Consider the following 26310-nt stretch of genomic DNA (forward strand, 5'->3'; position numbering starts at 1 on the left):
TTGAATCAACCCATATGGAATGGAATGGAATGGAATGGAATGGAATGGAATGGAATGGAATGGAATAAACCCGAATGGAATGGAATGGAATAGGATGGAATGGATTCTTATGGAATAAACCGGAATGGAATGGAACGGAATGAAATGGAATGGAATGGAATGGAATTAACCGGAATGGATTGGAATGGAATGGAATGGAATGGAATGGAATGGAATGGAATGGAATCAAGGCGAATGCAATGGAATGGAATGGAATGGAATGGAATGGAATGGAATCAACCCTAATGGAATGGAATGGAATGGAATGGAATGGAATGGCATGGAATGCAATGAGCACGAATGGTATGGAATGGAATGGAATTGAAAGGAATGGAATCAATCGGAATGGAATGGAATGGAATGCAATGGAATGGAATGGAATCAACCCGAATGGAATGGAATGGAATGGAATTGAATGGAATGGAATGGAATCAACGCAACTTGAATGGAATGGAATGAAACGGAATGGAATAACCCCGAATGCAATGGAATGGAATAGAATGGAATGGAATGGAATGGAATCAACCCGAAAGGAATGGAATGGAACGGAATGGAAAGGAATGGAATGGAATGGAAAGAATGGAATAGAATCAACCCGAATGGAAAAGAATGGAATGGAATAGAATGGAATGGTATGGAATGGAATCAACCCGAATGGAATGGAATTGAATGGAATGGAATGGAATGGAGTGGAAGCAACCCGAATGGAATATAATGGAATGGAATGGAATGGAATGGAATGGAATGGAATCAACCTGAATGGAATGCAAAGGAATGGAATGGAATGGAATGGAATCAACCCGAAAGGAATGGAATGGTACGGAATGGAACGGAATGGAATGGAATGGAATGGAATGGAATGGAATGGAATCAACCCGAATGGAAAAGAATGGAATGCAAAGGAATGGAATTGAATTGAATGGAATGGAATGGAATGGAATCAACCCCAATGGAATATAATGGAATGGAATGGAATGGAATGGAATCAAACTGAATGGAGTGCAATGGAATGGAATGCAATGGAATGGAATCAATCCGAATGGAATGGAAAGGAATGAAATGGAATGGAATGGAATGCAATGGAAAGGAGTGGAGTGGAATGGAAAGGAAAAGAATCAACCCAAATGGAATGGAATGGAAAGGAATGGAATAAACACGAATGGAATGGAATGGAATAGAATGGAATGGATTGGAACGAATCAACCGGAATGGAATGGAATGGAATGAAATGGAATGGAATGGAATTCAACGGAATGGAATGGAATGGAATGGAATGGAATGGAATGGAATCAACCCGAAAGGAATGGAAAGGAATGAAATGGAATGGAATGTAATGGAATGGAATCAACACGAATCGACTGGAATGGAATGGAATGGAATGGAAAGGAATGGAATGGAATGGAATGAAATGGAATGGAATGGAATAAACCCGAATGGAATGGAATGGAATAAAATGGAATTGATTGGAATGGAATAAACCACAGTGGAATGGAATGGAATGAAATGGAACGGAGTGGAATTAAACGGAATGGAATGGAATGGAATGGAATGGAATGGAATGGAATATAATCAACCCGAATGGAATGGAATGGAATGGAATGGAATGGAAAGGAATGGAACGGAAAGGAATAGAATGGAATCAAACCGAATGGAATGGAATCGTATGGAATTGAATCAACCCATATGGAATGGAATGGAATGGAATGGAATGGAATGGAATGGAACGGAACGGAACGGAACGGAATGGAATGGAATGGAATGGAATGGAATGGAAGAGAATCAACCCGAATGGAAAAGAATGGAATGCAAAGGAATGAAATGGAATGGAATGGAATGGAATCAACCCGAATGGAATGGAATGGAATGGAATGGAATGGAATGGAATGGAATGGAATGGAGTGGAATGGAATCAACCTGAATGGAGTGCAATGGAATGGAATGGAATGAAATGGAATCAATCCGAATGGAATGGAATGGAATGAAATGGAATGGAATGGAATGCAATGGAAAGGAGTGGAATGGATTGGAAAGGAATAGAATCAACCCAAATGGAATGGAATGGAATGGAATGGAATGGATTGGAACGAATCAACAGGAATGGAATGGAATGGAATGAAATGGAATGGAATGGAATTCACCGGAATGGAATGGAATGGAATGGAATGGAATGGAATGGAATCAACCCGAAAGGAATGGAATGGAATGAAATGGAATGGAATGGAATGGAATGGAATCAACACGAATGGAAGGAATGGAATGGAATGGAATGGAAAGGAATGGAATGGCATGGAGTGAAATGGAATGGAATGGAATAAACCCGAATGGAATGGAATGGAATAGAATGGAATTGATTGGAATGGAATAAACCAGAGTGGAATGGAATGGAATGAAATGGAACGGAGTGGAATTAACCGGAATTGAATGGAATGGAATGGAATATAATCAACCCGAATGGAATGGAATGGAATGGAATGGAATGGAATCAACCCGAATGGAATGGAATGGAATGGAATGGAATGGAATGGAATGGAAAGGAATGGAATGGAAAGGAATAGAATGGAATCAAACAGAATGGAATGGAATCGTATGGAATTGAATCAACCCATATGGAATGGAATGGAATGGAATGGAATGGAATGGAATGGAATAAACCCGAATGGAATGGAATGGAATAGGATGGAATGGATTGGAATGGAATCAACCGGAATGGAATGGAATGGAATGAAATGGAATGGAATTAACCGGAATGGAATGGAATGGAATGGAATGGAATGGAATGGAATAGAATCAACCCGAATGGAATGAAATGGAATGGAATGGAATGGAATGGAATGGAATCAACGTGAATGCAATTGAATGGAATTGAATTGAAGGGAATGGAATGGAATGGAATGGAATCAAGGCGAATGGAATGGAATGGAATGGAATGGAATGGAATGGAATGGAATCAACCCAAATGGATAGGAATGGAATGGAATGGAATGGAAAGGAATGCAATCGAATGGAATGGAATGGAATCAACCCGAAAGGAAAAGAATGGAATGGAATGGAATGGAATGGAATGGAATATAATCAACCCGAATGGAATGAAATGGAATGGAATGGAATGGAATGGAATTTAATCAAGGGGAATGCAATGGAATGGAGTTGAATGGAAGGGAATGGAATGGAATGGAACGGAATGGAAGGAATCTAGGCGAATGCAATTGAATGGAACGGAATGGAATCAACCCTAATGGAAGGGAATGGAATGGAAAGGAATGGCACGGAATGCAATCAACACGAATGGTATGGAATGGAATGGAATTGAATGGAAAGTAATCAATCGGAATGGAATGGAATGGAATGGAATTGAATGGAATGGAATGGAATCAACGCAAATTGAATGGAATGGAATGGAATGGAATGGAATAAACCCGAATGCAAGGGAATGGAATAGAATGGAATGGATTGGAATGGAATCAACCCGAAAGGAATGGAATGGAACGGAATGGAAAGGAATGGAATGGAATGTAATGGAATGGAATCAACACAAATGGACTGGAATGTAATGGAATGGAATAGAATCAACCCGAATGGAATGGAATGGAATGGAATGGCATGGAATCAACCCGAATGACATGGAATGGAATGGATTGGAATGGACTGGAATGGAAAGGAATGGGTTGGAATCAACCCGAGTGGAATGGAATGGAATGGAATGGATTGGAATGGAATGGAATGGAATGGAATCAACCCTAATGGAATGGAATGGAATGGAATGGAATGGAATGGAATGGAATGGAATGGAATCAACCCAAAAGGAATGGAATGGAATGAAATGGAATGGAATGGAATGGAATGGAATATAATGGAATCAACCCGAATGGAATGGAATGGAATGGAATGGATTGGAATGGAATAAACCTGAGTGGAATGGAATGGAATGGAATGGAATGGAGTGGAATTGAAGCAACCCGAATGGAATGGAATGGAATGGAATCAACCCAAATGGCATGGAATGGAATGAAATGGAACGGAATTGAATTAACTGGAAAGGAATGGAATGGAATGGAATGGAATGGAATCAACCCGAATGGAATGGAATGGAATGGAATGGAATGGAATGGAATGAAATGGAATGGAATGGAATAAACCCGAATGGAATTGAATGGAAGAGAATGGAATTGATTGGAATGTAATAAACCAGAATGGAATGGAAGGGAATGGAATGGAATGGAAAGGAATGGAATGGAAAGGAATGGAATGGAATCAAACCGAATGGAATGGAATCGTATGGAATTGAATCAACCCATATGGCATGGAATGGAATGGAATGGAATGGAATGGAATGGAATGGAATAAACCCGAATGGAATGGAATGGAATAGGATGGAATGGATTGGAATGGTATCAACCGGAATGGAATGGAATGAAATGGAATGGAATGGAATGGAATGGAATGGAATGGAATAGAATCAACCCGAATGGAATGAAATGGAATGGACTGGAATGGAATGGAATGGAATAGAATCAACCAGAATGGAATGGAATGGAATGGAATGGAACGGAATCAACCCGAATGGAATGGAATGGAATGGAATGGAATGGAAAGGAATGGAATGGAATGGAATGGAATGGAATCAAACAGAATGGAATGGAATCGTATGGAATTGAATCAACCCATATGGAATGGAATGGAATGGAATGGAATGGAATGGAATGGAATGGAATAAACCCGAATGGAATGGAATGGAATAGGATGGAATGGATTGGAATGGTATCAACCGGAATGGAATGGAATGAAATGGAATGGAATGGAATGGAATGGAATGGAATGGAATAGAATCAACCCGAATGGAATGAAATGGAATGGAATGGAATGGAATGGAATGGAATAGAATCAACCCGAATGGAATGAAATGGAATGGAATGGAATGGAATGGAATGGAATCAAGGCAAACGCAATGGAATGAAGTTGAATGGAAGGGAATGGAATGGAATGGAATGGAATAAAGGCGAATGCAATTGAATGGAATGGAATGGAATGTAATCAACCCTAATGGAATGGAATGGAATGGAATGGAATGGAATGGAATGGCACGGAATGCAATCAACACGAATGGTATAGAATGGAATGGAATTGAATGGAATGGAATGGAATCAACGCAAATTGAATGGAATGGAATGGAATGGAATGGAATGGAATGGAATAAACCCGAATGCAAGGGAATGGAATAGAATGGAATGGATTGGAATGGAATCTACCTGAAAGGAATGGAATGGAACGGAATGGAAAGGAATGGAATGGAATGGAATGGAATGGAATGGAATGGAATGGATCTGAATGGAATGGAATGCAATGGAATGGAATGGAATGGAATCAACACAAATGGACTGGAATGTAATGGAATGGAATAGAATCAACCCGAATGGAATGGAATGGCATGGAATCAACCCGAATGAAATGGAATGGAATGGATTGGAATGGAATGGAATGGAAAGGAATGGGTTGGAATCAACCCGAGTGGAATGGAATGGAATGGAATGGAATGGAATGGAATGGAATGGATTGGAATGGAATGGAATGGAATGGAATCAACACTAATGGAATGGAATGGAATGGAATGGAATCAACCCAAAAGGAATGGAATGGAATGAAATGGAATGGAATGGAATGGAATGGAATCAACCCGAATGGAATGGAATGGAATGGAATGGATTGGAATGGAATCAACCTGAGTGGAATGGAATGGAATGGAATGGAATGGAGTGGAATTGAGTCAACCCGAATGGAATGGAATGGATTGGAATCAACCCAAATGGCATGGAATGGAATGAAACGGAACGGAATTGAATTAACTGGAAAGGAATGGAATGGAATGGAATGGAATGGAATGGAATGGAATGCAATCAACCCAAATGGAATGGAACGGAATGGAATGGAATGGAATGGAATCAACCAGAATGGTATGGAATGGAATGGAATGGAATAAACCCGAATGGAATGGAATGGAATAGAATGGAATGGATTGGAATGGAATCAATCAGAATGGAATGGAATTGAATGAAATGGAACGGAATGGAATTAACCGGAATGGAATGGAATGGAATGGAATGGAATGGAGTGGAAATGAATGGAATGGAATCAACCCGGATGGAATGGATTTCAATGAAATGGAATGGAATGGAATCAACCCGAATGGAATGGAATGGTATGGAACTGAATCAAACCAAATGGAATGGAATGGAATGGAATGGAATGGAATGGAATTGAATGGAAGGGAATGGAATGGAATGGTATAAACACGAATGGAATGGAATGGAATAGAATGGAATGGATTGGAATGGAATCAACCGGGAAGGAAAGGAAAGGAATGGAATGAAATGGAATGGGATGGAAAGGAATGAAATGGAATGGAATGGAATGGAATGGAATGGAATGGAATGGAATCAACCCGAATGGAATGGAATGGAATGGAATCAACCCACATGGCATGGAATGGAATGAAATGGAACGGAATTGAATTAACTGGAAAGGAATGGAATGGAATGGAATGGATTGGAATGGAATCAACCTGAGTGGAATGGAATGGAATGGAATGGAATTGAGTGGAATTGAATCAACCCGAATGGAATGGAATGGAATGGAATCAACCCACATGGCATGGAATGGAATGAAATGGAACGGAATTGAATTAACTGGAAAGGAATGGAATGGAATGGAATGGAATGGTATCAACCCGAATGGAATGGAATGGAATGCAATGGAATGAAATGGAATGGAATGGAATGGAATAAACCCGAATGGAATGGAATGGAAGAGAAAGGAATTGATTGGAATGGAATAAACCAGAATGGAATGGAATGGAATGAAATGGAACGGAGTGGAATTAACCGGAATGGAATGGAAGGGAATCGAATGGAAGGGAATGGAATGGAATGGAATATAATCAACCCGAATGGAATGGAATGGAATGGAATGGAATGGAATCAACCCGAATGGAATGGAATGGAATGGAAAGGAATGATATGGAAAGGAATGGAATGGAATCAAACCGAATGGAATGGAATCGTATGGAATTGAATCAACCCATATGGAATGGAATGGAATGGAATGGAATGGAATGGAATGGAATGGAATGGAATGGAATGGAATGGAATAAACCCGAATGGAATGGAATGGAATAGGATGGAATGGATTGGAATGGAATCAACCGGAATGGAATGGAATGGAATGAAATGGAATGGAATGGAATGGAATTAACCGGAATGGAATGGAATGGAATGGAATGGAATGGAATAGAATCAACCCGAATGGAATGAAATGGAATGGAATGGAATGGAATGGAATGGAATCAAGGCGAATGCAGTGGAATGGAATGGAATGGAATGGAATCAACCCTAATGGAATGGAATGGAATGGAATGGCACGGAATGCAATCAACACGAATGGTATGGAATGGAATGGAAGTGAATGGAATGTAATCAATCAGAATGGAATGGAATGGAATGGAATTGAATGGAATGGAATGGAATCAACGCAAATTGAATGGAATGGAATGGAATGGAATGAAATGGAATAAACCCGAATGCAAGGGAATGGAATAGAATGGAATGGATTGGAATGGAATCTAGCCGAAAGGAATGGAATGGAAGGGAATGGAAAGGAATGGAATGGAATGGAATGGAATGAAATGGAATGGAATGGAATGGAATCAAAACAAATGGACTGGAATGTAATGGAATGGAATAGAATCAACCCGAATGGAATGGTATAGAATGGAATGGCATGGAATCAACCCGAATGAAATGGAATGGAATGGATTGGAATGGAATGGAATGGAAAGGAATGGGTTGGAATCAACCCGAGTGAAATGGAATGGAATGGAATGGAATGGAATGGACTGGAATGGAACGGAATGGAATGGAATCAACCCTAATCGAATGGAATGGAATGGAATGGAAAGGATTGGAATGGAATGGAATCAACCCAAATGGAATGGAATGGAATGAAATGGAATGGAATGGAATGGAATCAACCCGAATGGAATGGAATGGAATGGATTGGAATGGAATCAACCTGAGTGGAATGGAATGGAATGGAATGGAATGGAGTGGAATTGAATCAACCCGAATGGAATGGAATGGATTGGAATCAACCCAAATGGCATGGAATGGAATGAAATGGAACGGAATTGAATTAACTGGAAAGGAATGGAATGGAATGGAATGGAATGGAATGGAATGGAACGGAATCAACCCCAATGGAATGGAATGGAATCGAATGGAATGGAATGGAATGGCACGGAATGCAATCAACACGAATGGTATGGAATGGAATGGAATTGAATGGAATGGAATGGAATCAACGCAAATTGAATGGAATGGAATGGAATGGAATGGAATGGAATGGAATAAACCCGAATGCAAGGGAATGGAATAGAATGGAATGGATTGGAATGGAATCTACCTGAAAGGAATGGAATGGAACGGAATGGAATGGAATGGAATGGAATGGAATGGAATGGAATGGAATGAATCCGAATGGAATGGAATGCAATGGAATGGAATGGAATCAACACAAATGGACTGGAATGTAATGGAATTGAATAGAATCAACCCGAATGGAATGGAATAGAATGGAATGGCATGGAATCAACCCGAATTAAATGGAATGGAATGGATTGGAATGGAATGGAATGGAAAGGAATGGGTTGGAATCAACCCGAGTGAAATGGAATGGAATGGAATGGAATGGATTGGAATGGAATGGAATGGAATGGAATCAACCATAATCGAATGGAATGGAATGGAATGGAATGGATTGGAATGGAATGGAATCAACCCAAATGGAATGGAATGGAATGAAATGGAATGGAATGGAATGGAATGGAATGGAATCAACCCGAATGGAATGGAATGGAATGGATTGGAATGGAATCAACCTGAGTGGAATGGAATGGAATGGAATGGAATGGAATGGAGTGGAATTGAATCAACCCGAATGGAATGGAATGGATTGGAATCAACCCAAATGGCATGGAATGGAATGAAATGGAACGGAATTGAATTAACTGGAAAGGAATGGAATGGAATGGAATGGAATGGAATGGAAAGGAATGGAATCAACCCTAATGGAATGGAATGGAATCGAATGGAATGGAATGGAATGGCACGGAATGCAATCAACACGAATGGTATGGAATGGAATGGAATTGAATGGAATGGAATGGAATCAACGCAAATTGAATGGAATGGAATGGAATGGAATAAACCCGAATGCAAGGGAATGGAGTAGAATGGAATGGATTGGAATGGAATCTACCTGAAAGGAATGGAATGGAACGGAATGGAAAGGAATGGAATGGAATGGAATGGAATGGAATGGAATGAATCCGAATGGAATGGAATGCAATGGAATGGAATGGAATGGAATCAACACAAATGAACTGGTATGTAATGGAATGGAATAGAATCAACCCGAATGGAATGGAATGGAATGGATTGGAATGGAATGGAATGGAAAGGAATGGGTTGGAATCAACCTGAGGGGAATGGAATGGAATGGAATGGAATGGAATGGAATGGAATGGAATGGATTGGAGTGGAGTGGAATGGAATGGAATGGAATGGAATGGAATGGAATGGAATGGAATGGATTGGAATGGAATGGAATGGAATGGAATCAACCGAAAAAGAATGGAATGGAATGGAATGGAATGGAATCAAATGGAATGGAATGGAAAGGAATGGAATGAACTGCAATGGAATCAACCCGAATGGAATGGAATGGAATGAAATGGAACCGAATAGTATCAACCGGAATGGAGTTAAATGGAATGGAATGCAATGGAATGGAATAGACTAAAACAGAACAGAATGGAATGGAGTGGAATTGAATGGAATCAACCTGAATGCAATGGAATGTAATGGAATGGAATGGAACGGAATGGATTGGAATGGAACGGAATCATCCCAAATGGAATGGAATTGAATGCATTGGAATGGAATGGAATGGTATGGAATAGAATCAACCAGAATGGAATGGAATGGAATGGAATCAACCAGAATGCAATGGAATGGAATGGAATGGAATGGAACATTATGGAATGGAATGGAATGGAATCAACCCGAATGGAATGGAATGGAATGGAATGGAATGGAATGGAATGGAAAGGAATGGAATGGAATGGAATGAAATGGAATGGAATGGAATAAACCCGAATGGAATGGAATGGAATACAATGGAATAGGTTGGAATGGAATAAACCAGAGTGGAATGGAATGGAATGAAATGGAACGGAGTGGAATTAACAGGAATGGAATGGAAGGGAATGGAATGGAATGGAATGGAATGGAATGGAATGGAATATAATCTACCCGAATGGAATGGAATGGAATGGAATGGAATGGAATGGAATGGAATGGAATCAACCCGAATGGAATGGAATGGAATGGAATGGAATGGAAAGGAATGGAATGGAAAGGAATAGAATGGAATCAAACCGAATGGAATGGAATCGTATGGAATTGAATCAACCAATATGGAATGGAAAGGAATGGAATGGCGTGGAATGGAATGGAATAAACCCGAATGGAATGGAATGGAATAGGATGGAATGGATTGGAATGGAATCAACCGGAATGGAATGGAATGGAATGAAATGGAATGGAACGGAATGGAATTAACCGGAATGGAATGGAATGGAATGGAATGGAATGGAATGGAATAGAATCAACCCGAATGGAATGAAATGGAATGGAATGGAATGGAATGGAATGGAATCAACGTGAATGCAATTGAATGGAATTGAATGGAAGGGAATGGAATGGAATGGAATGGAATGGAATCAAGGCGAATGCAATGGAATGGAATGGAATGGAATGGAGTCAACCCAAATGGATTGGAATGGAATGGAATGGAATGGAATGGAATGGAATGGAATAAACCGGAATGGAATGGAATGGAACGGAATGGAAAGGAATGCAATGGAATGGAATGGAATGGAATCAACAAGAAAGGAAAAGAATGGAATGGAATGGAATGGAATGGAATGGAATGGAATAGGATGGAATGGATTGGAATGGAATCAACCGGAATAGAATGGAATGGAATGAAATGGAATGGAATGGAATGGAATTAACCGGAATGGAATGGAATGGAATGGAATGGAATGGAATAGAATCAACCCGAATGGAATGAAATGGAATGGAATGGAATGGAATGGAATGGAATGGAATGGAATGGAATCAAGGTGAATGCAATGGAATGGAATTGAATGGAAGCGAATGGAATAGAATGGAATGGAATGGAATTGAATGGAATCAAGGCGAATGCAATGAAATGGAATGGAATGGAATGGAATCAACCCAAATGGAATGGAATGGAATGGAATGGAATGGAATGGAATTGAATGGAATGGAATGGAATGGAATAAACCCGAATGGAATGGAATGGAACGGAATGGAAAGGAATGCAATGGAATGGAATGGCATGGAATCAACCCGAAAGGAAAAGAATGGAATGGAATGGAATGGAATGGAATGGAATGGAATCAACACAAATGGAATGGAATGGAATGGAACGGAATGGAAAGGAATGCAATGGAATGGAATGGAATGGAATCAACCCGAAAGGAAAAGAATGGAATGGAATGGAATGGAATGGAATATAATCAACCCGAATGGAATGGAATGGAATGGAATGGAATCAACCCAAATGGAATGGAATGGAATGGAAAGGAATGGAATGGAAAGGAATGGAATGGAATCAAACCGAATGGAATGGAATCGTATGGAATTGAATCAACCCATATGGAATGGAATGGAATGGAATGGAATGGAATGGAATGGAATGGAATGGAATAAACCCGAATGGAATGGAATGGAATAGGATGGAATAGATTGGAATGGAATCAAACGGAATGGAATGGAACGGAATGAAATGGAATGGAATGGAATGGAATTAACCGGAATGGAATGGAATGGAATGGATTGGAATGGAATGGAATTGAATGGAATGGAATGGAATCAAGGCGAATGCAATGGCATGGAATGGAATGGAATGGAATGGAATCAACCCTAATGGAATGGAATGGAATGGAATGGAATGGCATGGAATGCAATCAGCACGAATGGTATGGAATGGAATGGAATTGAAAGGAATGGAATCAATCGGAATGGAATGGAATGGAATGGAATGCAATGGAATGGAATGGAATCAACCCGAATGGAACGGAATGGAATGGAATTGAATGGAATGGAATGGAATCAACGCAACTTGAATGGAATGGAATGAAACGGAATGGAATAACCCCGAATGCAAAGGAATGGAATAGAATGGAATGGATTGGAATGGAATCAACCCGAAAGGAATGGAATGAAACGGAATGGAAAGGAATGGAATGGAATGGAAAGGAATGGAATAGAATCAACCCGAATGGAAAAGAATGGAATGGAATAGAATGGAATGGAATGGAATGGAATCAACCCAAATGGAATGGAATTGAATGGAATGGAATGGAATGGAGTGGAATCAACCCGAATGGAATATAATGGAATGGAATGGAATGGAATGGAATGGAATGGAATGGAATGGAATCAACCTGAATGGAATGCAAAGGAATGGAATGGAATGGAGTGGAATCAATCCGAATGGAATGGAATGGAATGGAATGGAATGGAATGGAATGGAATGGAATCAACCCGAATGTAAAAGAATGGAATGCAAAGGAATGCAAAGGAATGGAATGGAATGGAATGGAATCAACCCCAATGGAATATAATGGAATGGAATGGAATGGAATGGAATGGAATCAACCTGAATGGAGTGCAATGGAATGGAATGGAATGGAATGGAATTCAACGGAATGGAATGGAATGGAATGGAATGGAATGGAATGGAAAGGAATGGAATGGAAAGGAATGGAATGGAATCAAACCGAATGGAATGGAATCGTATGGAATTGAATCAACCCATATGGAATGGAATGGAATGGAATGGAATGGAATGGAATGGAATGGAATAAACCCGAATGGAATGGAATGGAATAGGATGGAATGGATTGGAATGGAATCAACCGGAATGGAATGGAATGGAATGAAATGGAATGGAATGGAATGGAATTAACCGGAATGGAATGGAATGGAATGGAATAGAATCAACCCGAATGGAATGAAATGGAATGGAATGGAATGGAATGGAATGGAATGGAATCAAGGCGAATGCAGTGGAATGGAATGGAATGGAATGGAATCAACCCTAATGGAATGGAATGGAATGGAATGGAATGGCACGGAATGCAATCTACACGAATGGTATGGAATGGAATGGAAGTGAATGGAATGTAATCAATCAGAATGGAATGGAATGGAATGGAATTGAATGGAATGGAATGGAATCAACGCAAATTGAATGGAATGGAATGGAATGGAATGAAATGGAATAAACCCGAATGCAAGGGAATGGAATAGAATGGAATGGATTGGAATGGAATCTACCCAAAAGGAATGGAATGGAAGGGAATGGAATGGAATGGAATGGAATGGAATGGAATGGAATGGAATGAAATGGAATGGAATGGAATGGAATCAACACAAATGGACTGGAATGTAATGGAATGGAATAGAATCAACCCGAATGGAATGGAATAGAATGGAATGGCATGGAATCAACCCGAATGAAATGGAATGGAATGTATTGGAATGGAATGGAATGGAAAGGAATGGGTTGGAATCAACCCGAGTGAAAAGGAATGGAATGGAATGGAATGGAATGGAATGGAATGGACTGGAATGGAACGGAATGGAATGGAATCAACCCTAATCGAATGGAATGGAATGGAATGGAAAGGATTGGAATGGAATGGAATCAACCCAAATGGAATGGAATGTAATGAAATGGAATGGAATGGAATGGAATGGAATGGAATGGAATGGAATCAACCCGAATGGAATGGAATGGAATGGATTGGAATGGAATCAACCTGAGTGGAATGTAATGGAATGGAATGGAATGGAGTGGAATTGAATCAACCCGAATGGAATGGAATGGATTGGAATCAACCCAAATGGCATGGAATGGAATGAAATGGAACGGAATTGAATTAACTGGAAAGGAATGGAATGGAAAGGAATGGAATGGTAACAACCCGAATGGAATGGAATGGAAGGGAATGGAATGAAATGGAATGGAATGGAATGGAATAAACCCGAATGGAATGGAATGGAAGAGAATGGAATTGATTGGAATGGAATAAACAAGAATGGAATGGAATGGAATGAAATGGAACGGAGTGGAATTAACCGGAATGGAATGGAAGGGAATCGAATGGAAGGGAATGGAATGGAATGCAATATAATCAACCCGAATGGAATGGAATGGAATGGAATGGAATGGAATCAACCCGAATGGAATGGAATGGAATGGAAAGGAATGGAATGGAAAGGAATGGAATGGAATCAAACCGAATGGAATGGAATCGTATGGAATTGAATCAACCCATATGGAATGGAATGGAATGGAATGGAATGGAATGGAATGGAATAAACCCGAATGGAATGGAATGGAATAGGATGGAATGGATTGGAATGGAATCAACCGGAATGCAATGGAATGGAATGAAATGGAATGGAATGGAGTGGAATTAACCGGAATGGAATGGAATGGAATGGAATGGAATGGAATAGAATCAACCCGAATGGAATGAAATGGAATGGAATGGAATGGAATGGAATGGAATGGAATCAAGGCGAATGCAGTGGAATGGAATGGAATGGAATGGAATCAACCCTAATGGAATGGAATGGAATGGAATGGAATGGAATGGCACGGAATGCAATCAACACGAATGGTATGGAATGGAATGGAAGTGAATGGAATGTAATCAATCAGAATGGAATGGAATGGAATGGAATTGAATGGAATGGAATGGAATCAACGCAAATTGAATGGAATGGAATGGAATGGAATGAAATGGAATAAACCCGAATGCAAGGGAATGGAATAGAATGGAATGGATTGGAATGGAATCTACCCGAAAGGAATGGAATGGAAGGGAATGGAAAGGAATGGAATGGAATGGAATGGAATGAAATGGAATGGAATGGAATGGAATCAACACAAATGGACTGGAATGTAATGGAATGGAATAGAATCAACCCGAATGGAATGGAATAGAATGGAATGGCATGGAATCAACCCGAATGAAATGGAATGGAATGGATTGGAATGGAATGGAATGGAAAGGAATGGGTTGGAATCAACCCGAGTGAAATGGAATGGAATGGAATGGAATGGAATGGAATGGAATGGACTGGAATGGAACGGAATGGAATGGAATCAACCCTAATCGAATGGAATGGAATGGAATGGAAAGGATTGGAATGGAATGGAATCAACCCAAATGGAATGGAATGGAATGAAATGGAATGGAATGGAATGGAATGGAATGGAATCAACCCGAATGGAATGGAATGGAATGGATTGGAATGGAATCAACCTGAGTGGAATGGAATGGAATGGAATGGAATGGAGTGGAATTGAATCAACCCGAATGGAATGGAATGGATTGGAATCAACCCAAATGGCATGGAATGGAATGAAATGGAACGGAATTGAATTAACTGGAAAGGAATGGAATGGAATGGAATGGAATGGAATGGAATGGAACGGAATCAACCCTAATGGAATGGAATGGAATCGAATGGAATGGAATGGAATGGCAAGGAATGCAATCAACACGAATGGTATGGAATGGAATGGAATTGAATGGAATGGAATGGAATCAACGCAAATTGAATGGAATGGAATGGAATGGAATGGAATGGAATGGAATGGAATAAACCCGAATGCAAGGGAATGGAATAGAATGGAATGGATTGGAATGGAATCTACCTGAAAGGAATGGAATGGAACGGAATGGAAAGGAATGGAATGGAATGGAATGGAATGGAATGGAATGGAATGGAATGAATCCGAATGGAATGGAATGCAATGGAATGGAATGGAATGGAATCAACACAAATGGACTGGAATGTAATGGAATGGAATAGAATCAACCCGGATGGAATGGAATAGAATGGAATGGCATGGAATCAACCCGAGTGAAATGGAATGGAATGGATTGGAATGGAATGGAATGGAAAGGAATGGGTTGAAATCAACCCGAGTGAAATGGAATGGAATGGAATGGAATGGATTGGAATGGAATGGAATGGAATGGAATCAACCCTAATCGAATGGAATGGAATGGATTGGAATGGAATGGAATCAACCCAAATGGAATGGAATGGAATGAAATGGAATGGAATGGAATGGAATGGAATGGAATCAACCCGAATGGAATGGAATGGAATGGATTGGAATGGAATCAACCTGAGTGGAATGGAATGGAATGGAATGGAATGGAGTGGAATTGAATCAACCCGAATGGAATGGAATGGATTGGAATCAACCCAAATGGCATGGAATGGAATGAAATGGAACCGAATTGAATTAACTGGAAAGGAATGGAATGGAATGGAATGGAATGGAATGGAATGGAATGGAATAGAATGGAATCAACCCTAATGGAATGGAATGGAATCGAATGGAATGGAATGGAATGGCACGGAATGCAATCAACACGAATGGTATGGAATGGAATGGAATTGAGTGGAATGGAATGGAATCAACGCAAATTGAATGGAATGGAATGGAATGGAATAAACCCGAATGCAAGGGAATGGAATAGAATGGAATGGATTGGAATGGAATCTACCTGAAAGGAATGGAATGGAACGGAATGGAAAGGAATGGAATGGAATGGAATGGAATGGAATGGAATGAATCCGAATGGAATGGAATGCAATGGAATGGAATGGAATGGAATCGACACAAATGGACTGGAATGTAATGGAATGGAATAGAATCAACCCGAATGGAATGGAATGGAATGGATTGGAATGGAATGGAATGGAAAGGAATGGGTTGGAATCAACCTGAGGGGAATGGAATGGAATGGAATGGAATGGAATGGAATGGAATGGATTGGAGTGGAGTGGAATGGAATGGAATGGAATGGAATGGAATGGAATGGATTGGAATGGAATGGAATGGAATGGAATCAACCGAAAAAGAATGGAATGGAATGGAATGGAATGGAATCAAATGGAATGGAATGGAAAGGAATGGAATGAACTGCAATGGAATCAACCCGAATGGAATGGAATGGAATGAAATGGAACCGAATAGTATCAACCGGAATGGAGTTAAATGGAATGGAATGCAATGGAATGGAATAGAATCAAACAGAACAGAATGGAATGGAGTGGAATTGAATGGAATCAACCTGAATGCAATGGAATGTAATGGAATGGAATGGAACGGAATGGATTGGAATGGAACGGAATCATCCCAAATGGAATGGAATTGAATGCATTGGAATGGAATGGAATGGTATGGAATAGAATCAACCAGAATGGAATGGAATGGAATGGAATCAACCAGAATGCAATGGAATGGAATGGAATGGAATGGAACATTATGGAATGGAATGGAATGGAATCAACCCGAATGGAATGGAATGGAATGGAATGGAATGGAATGGAATGGAAAGGAATGGAATGGAATGGAATGAAATGGAATGGAATGGAATAAACCCGAATGGAATGGAATGGAATACAATGGAATAGGTTGGAATGGAATAAACCAGAGTGGAATGGAATGGAATGAAATGGAACGGAGTGGAATTAACAGGAATGGAATGGAAGGGAATGGAATGGAATGGAATGGAATGGAATGGAAAGGAATATAATCTACCCGAATGGAATGGAATGGAATGGAATGGAATGGAATGGAATCAACCCGAATGGAATGGAATGGAATGGAATGGAATGGAAAGGAATGGAATGGAAAGGAATAGAATGGAATCAAACCGAATGGAATGGAATCGTATGGAATTGAATCAACCAATATGGAATGGAAAGGAATGGAATGGCGTGGAATGGAATGGAATAAACCCGAATGGAATGGAATGGAATAGGATGGAATGGACTGGAATGGAATCAACCGGAATGGAATGGAATGGAATGAAATGGAATGGAACGGAATGGAATTAACCGGAATGGAATGGAATGGAATGGAATGGAATGGAATGGAATGGAATGGAATGGAATAGAATCAACCCGAATGGAATGAAATGGAATGGAATGGAATGGAATGGAATGGAATCAACGTGAATGCAATTGAATGGAATTGAATGGAAGGGAATGGAATGGAATGGAATGGAATCAACGCGAATGCAATGGAATGGAATGGAATGGAATGGAGTCAACCCAAATGGATTGGAAAGGAATGGAATGGAATGGAATGGAATGGAATGGAATGGAATGGAATGGAATAAACCGGAATGGAATGGAATGGAACGGAATGGAAAGGAATGCAATGGAATGGAATGGAATGGAATCAACAAGAAAGGAAAAGAATGGAATGGAATGGAATGGAATGGAATGGAATGGAATAGGATGGAATGGATTGGAATGGAATCAACCGGAATAGAATGGAATGGAATGAAATGGAATGGAATGGAATGGAATTAACCGGAATGGAATGGAATGGAATGGAATGGAATGGAATAGAATCAACCCGAATGGAATGAAATGGAATGGAATGGAATGGAATGGAATGGAATGGAATGGAATGGAATGGAATCAAGGTGAATGCAATGGAATGGAATTGAATGGAAGGGAATGGAATAGAATGGAATGGAATGGAATTGAATGGAATCAAGGCGAATGCAATGGAATGGAATGGAATGGAATGGAATCAACCCAAATGGAATGGAATGGAATGGAATGGAATGGAATGGAATTGAATGGAATGGAATGGAATGGAATGGAATGGAATGGAATGGAATGGAATAAACCCGAATGGAATGGAATGGAACGGAATGGAAAGGAATGCAATGGAATGGAATGGCATGGAATCAACCCGAAAGGAAAAGAATGGAATGGAATGGAATGGAATGGAATGGAATGGAATCAACACAAATGGAATGGAATGGAATGGAACGGAATGGAAAGGAATGCAATGGAATGGAATGGAATGGAATCAACCCGAAAGGAAAAGAATGGAATGGAATGGAATGGAATATAATCAACCCGAATGGAATGGAATGGAATGGAATGGAATCAACCCAAATGGAATGGAATGGAATGGAAAGGAATGGAATGGAAAGGAATGGAATGGAATCAAACCGAATGGAATGGAATCGTATGGAATTGAATCAACCCATATGGAATGGAATGGAATGGAATGGAATGGAATGGAATGGAATGGAATGGAATAAACCCGAATGGAATGGAATGGAATAGGATGGAATGGATTGGAATGGAATCAACCGGAATGCAATGGAATGGAATGAAATGGAATGGAATGGAATGGAATTAACCGGAATGGAATGGAATGGAATGGAATGGAATGGAATAGAATCAACCCGAATGGAATGAAATGGAATGGAATGGAATGGAATGGAATGGAATCAAGGCGAATGCAGTGGAATGGAATGGAATGGAATGGAATCAACCCTAATGGAATGGAATGGAATGGAATGGAATGGAATGGAATGGAATGGCACGGAATGCAATCAACACGAATGGTATGGAATGGAATGGAAGTGAATGGAATGTAATCAATCAGAATGGAATGGAATGGAATGGAATTGAATGGAATGGAATGGAATCAACGCAAATTGAATGGAATGGAATGGAATGGAATGAAATGGAATAAACCCGAATGCAAGGGAATGGAATAGAATGGAATGGATTGGAATGGAATCTACCCGAAAGGAATGGAATGGAAGGGAATGGAAAGGAATGGAATGGAATGGAATGGAATGAAATGGAATGGAATGGAATGGAATCAACACAAATGGACTGGAATGTAATGGAATGGAATAGAATCAACCCGAATGGAATGGAATAGAATGGAATGGCATGGAATCAACCCGAATGAAATGGAATGGAATGGATTGGAATGGAATGGAATGGAAAGGAATGGGTTGGAATCAACCCGAGTGAAATGGAATGGAATGGAATGGAATGGAATGGAATGGAATGGACTGGAATGGAACGGAATGGAATGGAATCAACCCTAATCGAATGGAATGGAATGGAATGGAAAGGATTGGAATGGAATGGAATCAACCCAAATGGAATGGAATGGAATGAAATGGAATGGAATGGAATGGAATGGAATGGAATCAACCCGAATGGAATGGAATGGAATGGATTGGAATGGAATCAACCTGAGTGGAATGGAATGGAATGGAATGGAATGGAATGGAGTGGAATTGAATCAACCCGAATGTAATGGAATGGATTGGAATCAACCCAAATGGCATGGAATGGAATGAAATGGAACGGAATTGAATTAACTGGAAAGGAATGGAATGGAATGGAATGGAATGGAATGGAATGGAATGGAACGGAATCAACCCTAATGGAATGAAATGGAATCGAATGGAACGGAATGGAATGGCACGGAATGCAATCAACACGAATGGTATGGAATGGAATGGAATTGAATGGAATGGAATGGAATCAACGCAAATTGAATGGAATGGAATGGAATGGAATGGAATGGAATGGAATCAACCCGAATGCAAGGGAATGGAATAGAATGGAATGGATTGGAATGGAATCTACCTGAAAGGAATGGAATGGAACGGAATGGAAAGGAATGGAATGGAATGGAATGGAATGGAATGGAATGGAATGGAATGGAATGAATCCGTATGGAATGGAATGCAATGGAATGGAATGGAATGGAATCAACACAAATGGACTGGAATGTAATGGAATGGAATAGAATCAACCCGAATGGAATGGAATAGAATGGAATGGCATGGAATCAACCCGAATGAAATGGAATGGAATGGATTGGAATGGAATGGAATGGAAAGGAATGGGTTGGAATCAACCCGAGTGAAATGGAATGGAATGGAATGGAATGGATTGGAATGGAATGGAATGGAATGGAATCAACACTAATCGAATGGAATGGAATGGAATGGAATGGATTGGAATGGAATGGAAACAACCCAAATGGAATGGAATGGAATGAAATGGAATGGAATGGAATGGAATGGAATGGAATCAACCCGAATGGAATGGAATGGAATGGATTGGAATGGAATCTACCTGAGTGGAATGGAATGGAATGGAATGGAATGGAGTGGAATTGAATCAACCTGAATGGAATGGAATGGATTGGAATCAACCCAAATGGCATGGAATGGAATGAAATGGAACGGAATTGAATTAACTGGAAAGGAATGGAATGGAATGGAATGGAATGGAATGGAATCAACCCTAATGGAATGGAATGGAATCCAATGGAATGGAATGGAATGGCACGGAATGCAATCAACACGAATGGTATGGAATGGAATGGAATTGAATGGAATGGAATGGAATCAACGCAAATTGAATGGAATGGAATGGAATGGAATAAACCCGAATGCAAGGGAATGGAATAGAATGGAATGGATTAGAATGGAATCTACCTGAAAGGAATGGAATGGAACGGAATGGAAAGGAATGGAATGGAATGGAATGGAATGGAATGGAATGGAATGAATCCGAATGGAATGGAATGCAATGGAATGGAATGGAATGGAATCAACAAAAATGGACTGGAATGTAATGGAATGGAATAGAGTCAACCCGAATGGAATGGAATGGAATGGATTGGAATGGAATGGAATGGAAAGGAATGGGTTGGAATCAACCTGAGGGGAATGGAATGGAATGGAATGGAATGGAATGGAATGGAATGGAATGGATTGGAGTGGAGTGGAATGGAATGGAATGGAATGGAATGGAATGGAATGGATTGGAATGGAATGGAATGGAATGGAATCAACCGAAAAAGAATGGAATGGAATGGAATGGAATGGAATCAAATGGAATGGAATGGAAAGGAATGGAATGAACTGCAATGGAATCAACCCGAATGGAATGGAATGGAATGAAATGGAACCGAATAGTATCAACCGGAATGGAGTTAAATGGAATGGAATGCAATGGAATGGAATAGAATCAAACAGAACAGAATGGAATGCAGTGGAATTGAATGGAATCAACCTGAATGCAATGGAATGTAACGGAATGGAATGGAACGGAATGGATTGGAATGGAACGGAATCATCCCAAATGGAATGGAATTGAATGCATTGGAATGGAATGGAATGGTATGGAATAGAATCAACCAGAAAGGAATGGAATGGAATGGAATCAACCAGAATGCAATGGAATGGAATGGAATGGAATGGAACATTATGGAATGGAATGGAATGGAATCAACCCGAATGGAATGGAATGGAATGGAATGGAATGGAATGGAAAGGAATGGAATGGAATGGAATGAAATGGAATGGAATGGAATAAACCCGAATGGAATGGAATGGAATACAATGGAATTGGTTGGAATGGAATAAACCAGAGTGGAATGGAATGGAATGAAATGGAACGGAGTGGAATTAACAGGAATGGAATGGAAGGGAATGGAATGGAATGGAATGGAATGGAATGGAATGGAATGGAATATAATCTACCCGAATGGAATGGAATGGAATGGAATGGAATGGAATGCAATCAACCCGAATGGAATGGAATGGAATGGAATGGAATGGAATGGAAAGGAATGGAATGGAAAGGAATAGAATGGAATCAAATCGAATGGAATGGAATCGTATGGAATTGAATCAACGAATATGGAATGGAAAGGAATGGAATGGCGTGGAATGGAATGGAATAAACCCGAATGGAATGGAATGGAATAGGATGGAATGGATTGGAATGGAATCAACCGGAATGGAATGGAATGGAATGAAATGGAATGGAACGGAATGGAATTAACCGGAATGGAATGGAATGGAATGGAATGGAATGGAATAGAATCAACCCGAATGGAATGAAATGGAATGGAATGGAATGGAATGGAATGGAATCAACGTGAATGCAATTGAATGGAATTGAATGGAAGGGAATGGAATGGAATGGAATGGAATCAAGGCGAATGCAATGGAATGGAATGGAGTCAACCCAAATGGATTGGAAATGAATGGAATGGAATGGAATGGAATGGAATGGAATGGAATGGAATGGAATAAACCGGAATGGAATGGAATGGAACGGAATGGAAAGGAATGCAATGGAATGGAATGGAATGGAATCAACAAGAAAGGAAAAGAATGGAATGGAATGGAATGGAATGGAATGGAATGGAATAGGATGGAATGGATTGGAATGGAATCAACCGGAATAGAATGGAATGGAATGAAATGGAATGGAATGGAATGGAATTAACCGGAATGGAATGGAATGGAATGGAATGGAATGGAATAGAATCAACCCGAATGGAATGAAATGGAATGGAATGGAATGGAATGGAATGGAATGGAATGGAATGGAATGGAATGTAATCAAGGTGAATGCAATGGAATGGAATTGAATGGAAGGGAATGGAATAGAATGGAATGGAATGGAATTGAATGGAATCAAGGCGAATGGAATGGAATGGAATGGAATGGAATGGAATCAACCCAAATGGAATGGAATGGAATGGAATGGAATGGAATTGAATGGAATGGAATGGAATGGAATGGAATGGAATGGAATGGAATAAACCCGAATGGAATGGAATGGAACGGAATGGAAAGGAATGCAATGGAATGGAATGGCATGGAATCAACCCGAAAGGAAAAGAATGGAATGGAATGGAATGGAATGGAATGGAATGGAATCAACACAAATGGAATGGAATGGAATGGAACGGAATGGAAAGGAATGCAATGGAATGGAATGGAATGGAATCAACCCGAAAGGAAAAGAATGGAATGGAATGGAATGGAGTGGAATATAATCAACCCGAATGGAATGGAATGGAATGGAATGGAATCAACCCAAATGGAATGGAATGGAATGGAAAGGAATGGAATGGAAAGGAATGGAATGGAATCAAACCGAATGGAATGGAATCGTATGGAATTGAATCAACCCATATGGAATGGAATGGAATGGAATGGAATGGAATGGAATGGAATGGAATAAACCCGAATGGAATGGAATGGAATAGGATGGAATAGATTGGAATGGAATCAAACGGAATGGAATGGAACGGAATGAAATGGAATGGAATGGAATGGAATAAACCGGAATGGAATGGAATGGAATGGATTGGAATGGAATGGAATGGAATGGAATGGAATGGAATGGAATCAAGGCGAATGCAATGGCATGGAATGGAATGGAATGGAATGGAATCAACCCTAATGGAATGGAATGGAATGGAATGGAATGGCATGGAATGCAATCAGCACGAATGGTATGGAATGGAATGGAATTGAATGGAATGGAATCAATCGGAATGGAATGGAATGGAATGGAATGCAATGGAATGGAATGGAATCAACCCGAATGGAACGGAATGGAATGGAATTGAATGGAATGGAATGGAATCAACGCAACTTGAATGGAATGGAATGAAACGGAATGGAATAACCCCGAATGCAAAGGAATGGAATAGAATGGAATGGATTGGAATGGAATCAACCCGAAAGGAATGGAATGGAACGGAATGGAAAGGAATGGAATGGAATGGAAAGGAATGGAATATAATCAACCCGAATGGAAAAGAATGGAATGGAATAGAATGGAATGGAATGGAATGGAATCAACCCAAATGGAATGGAATTGAATGGAATGGAATGGAATGGAGTGGAATCAACCCGAATGGAATATAATGGAATGGAATGGAATGGAATGGAATGGAATGGAATGGAATCAACCTGAATGGAATGCAAAGGAATGGAATGGAATGGAGTGGAATCAATCCGAATGGAATGGAATGGAATGGAATGGAATGGAATGGAATGGAATGGAATCAACCCGAATGTAAAAGAATGGAATGCAAAGGAATGCAAAGGAATGGAATGGAATGGAATGGAATGGAATGGAATCAACCCCAATGGAATATAATGGAATGGAATGGAATGGAATGGAATCAACCTGAATGGAGTGCAATGGAATGGAATGGAAAGGAATGGAATGGAATGGAATTCAACGGAATGGAATGGAATGGAATGGAATGGAATGGAATGGAATGGAATCAACCCGAAAGGAATGGAATGGAATGAAATGGAACGGAATGGAATGGAATGGAATCAACACGAATGGAATGGAATGGAATGGAATGGAATGGAAAGGAATGGAATGGAATGGAATGAAATGGAATGGAATGGAATAAACCCGAATGGAATGGAATGGAATATAATGGAAATGATTGGAATGGAATAAACCAGAGTGGAATGGAATGGAATGAAATGGAACGGAGTGGAATTAACCGGAATGGAATGGAATGGAATGGAATGGAAAGGAATGGAATATAATCAACCCGAATGGAATGGAATGGAATGGAATGGAATGGAATGGAATGGAATCAACCCGAATGGAATGGAATGGAATGGAATGGAATGGAATGGAATGGAATGGAAAGGAATAGAATGGAATCAAACCGAATGGAATGGAATCGTATGGAATTGAATCAACCCATATGGAATGAAATGGAATGGAATGGAATGGAATGGAATGGAATGGAATGGAATGGAATGGAATAAACCCGAATGGAATGGAATGGAATAGGATGGAATGGATTCTTATGGAATCAACCGGAATGGAATGGAACGGAATGAAATGGAATGGAATGGAATGGAATTAACCGGAATGGAATGGAATGGAATGGAATGGAATGGAATGGAATGGAATGGAATGGAATCAAGGCGAATGCAATGGAATGGAATGGAATGGAATGGAATGGAATGGAATCAACCCTAATGGAATGGAATGGAATGGAATGGAATGGAATGGCATGGAATGCAATGAGCACGAATGGTATGGAATGGAATGGAATTGAATGGAATGGAATCAATCGGAATGGAATGGAATGGAATGGAATGCAATGGAATGGAATGGAATAAACCCGAATGGAATGGAATGGAATGGAATTGAATGGAATGGAATGGAATCAACGCAACTTGAATGGAATGGAATGAAACGGAATGGAATAACCCCGAATGCAATGGAATGGAATAGAATGGAATGGAATGGAATGGAATCAACCCGAAAGGAATGGAATGGAACGGAATGGAAAGGAATGGAATGGAATGGAAAGAATGGAATAGAATCAACCCGAATGGAAAAGAATGGAATGGAATAGAATGGAATGGTATGGAATGGAATCAACCCGAAT

This window comes from Pan paniscus, chromosome 6 (genome assembly GCF_029289425.2).
Source record: "Pan paniscus chromosome 6, NHGRI_mPanPan1-v2.0_pri, whole genome shotgun sequence".
NCBI lineage: Eukaryota > Metazoa > Chordata > Mammalia > Primates > Hominidae > Pan > Pan paniscus.